The sequence below is a fragment of the Rhinoderma darwinii genome, unplaced genomic scaffold (assembly GCF_050947455.1).
Source record: "Rhinoderma darwinii isolate aRhiDar2 unplaced genomic scaffold, aRhiDar2.hap1 Scaffold_4384, whole genome shotgun sequence".
Classification (NCBI taxonomy): Eukaryota; Metazoa; Chordata; class Amphibia; order Anura; family Rhinodermatidae; genus Rhinoderma; species Rhinoderma darwinii.
In genome coordinates this window covers 117,242-119,177 of record NW_027463862.1, presented here as the reverse complement: position 1 = coordinate 119,177, position 1,936 = coordinate 117,242, and the positions used below count along the sequence as shown (strand labels likewise).

The 1,936-nt window shown below is 47.3% G+C and overlaps 1 long non-coding RNA gene across 1 annotated transcript; it reads left to right on the top strand.

The window, feature by feature from the left end:
• The first annotated feature begins 211 nt into the window (after positions 1–211).
• On the top strand, positions 212–1,334 carry LOC142714053 (uncharacterized). The gene is made up of 3 exons (XR_012870269.1): positions 212–852; positions 937–1,042; positions 1,123–1,334. It is a non-coding gene; the product is annotated as an uncharacterized LOC142714053 (long non-coding RNA).
• Positions 1,335–1,936: the final 602 nt, after the last annotated feature.

Here is a 1,936-nt window from a genome sequence, read left to right as displayed (position 1 = left end):
AAGTCTGTGGAATTGACCACATTGATTTGGGAATTCTTTGAGGTGATAGAAACCTCCCCAGAGGGTGTAGTGTGACCCTCCTGCCTGTATTCTTGTACCATATTACATTTTATATGGCCGCTCGGGTGTAACGGTTCACTGGGATACGCTTCTTGTGATGTCATCCAGAATGTGGGAAGATTCTATTTCTCTGCACTGTGAAGAACCTGAGCGTGATGTCATGAAGGGGCGTGGCCTGTAATCTGGACGTGTTCCGTTTCCACATAATGGCCAACCGGTTATGACATCAGAAAGTTTATAAATTGGGGTCACACATTGACCACGGTGTCAGTTTCTCTTGCTGGCTCTCATCATGGAGGTGTCGCGTAAGAAGAGGATGTTGGTGAAGACGTTTCCCAAGATGAGTACTGTAGAGAAAATGGAGGTTGGCGGACGCCGGCTTCCGGATGATGTGGAGATGGTGGACGTGGAGGACAAAGATGAAAAAATGGAGGTTGGCCTACGCCAGTTTCCGGATGATGTGGAGATGGAGGACGTGGAGGATGAGGGTGACAAAATGGAAATTGGCGGACGCCAATTTCCTGATGATGTGGAAATGGAAGACCTTTCGGGGGCTACGGTTATCATCAGGGCCTCAAACCCCCGGAAGAGAAAGCGGCCATTTTAGTACCATCTGTCACTCGGGGCCCATTTACCATCAGGGCCCCAAACCCCTGGGAGAGAAAGCGGCCATCTTAATTCCATCTGTCGCTTGGGGCCCATTTACCATCAGGGTCCCGAAACTCCCGGGAGAGAAAGCGGCCATCTTAATTCCATCCTTTACTTAGGGCCCATTCACCATCTTTAGGTGAGGTAAGTGCCGTCCACTGATGATCTTCTCCCCTCAAATCTCTTCTACAGCCGCCTGGGCACTGAATTTCTGTTTTTTTTTCGCAGTTGTCACCCTAACATCGTGGCCTTTACCACCTAAACCATCTGAAATTCCCATGAAGACTCCTCCAGTGCTGAGAAGCAGTGACGAGCAGAACAGAAGCGAGATCCGGTAAGTCTGACGTCCTCTGCTCCGTCTTCATCTTCTGCCGGTGAAGGTTTTGTGAAAAAAATATTTTTTTCTTTTTTAAGATTGGACAAAAAAATGGGGAAACGTCCCGGTCTCTTCTGATCCAGGACTGAGCTGTGTAAAGGTGGACTGACGGCCATATCCACGTGAGAAGAAGGACCCTCCCCCCCGCTCTTCATCTCACCAATCACCGGTTGTTAAAGGGCCGGCGCCACAAAACACAGCACAGCAACTCCGCCACATTCTACAATAAATATATATATATTTTTTAAAACTTTTTCACTCTTGTATTGGGCAATCATCCTGGGAATCTGTATTTTACGGGGCACTCGCGCATAGCGGTTTTGTCGGGTTTTCTTTCCACAATTTATTTAAACCATGCAGCCGTTAATGCGGAGTTCTGGTGTTCAGTTTTGTGAAACTGCTGCGTATTTTGCTACAATTTTGCATTCGTGGGCGAAAAATGTTAAAAAAAATCTTCATGCTCCGCACTTAAAGGGAATCTCCGACACCATGAATATCTGATCATCTCCGGGGACCTCCAGCATTAGTGGGGGGTAAATTGTATGTCCGGGATTTTCAGCCTATGCAAAGCTGGGTTTACACGTTGCGGTAATGTGTTGCTCGGTCCTACCCCGAAATGCAGCATAAGTGTCCCCCTAGCAATGATAGACCCCCATTAAAGCGGACCTCCTCTCCTGCCACATCTGTTTTAGTAAAAACAAAATAAGGGCCAGTTCACACTGAGTTTTTTTACGTGTTTTGTTTTTTTTTACACGGAAACAGTGCCGGAAAACGCGCCAAAAAACGGCCGAAAATGCCTTCTATTGATTTCAATGGGAGGCGGAGGAGTTTTTTTTGCGAGCGGAAAACCAG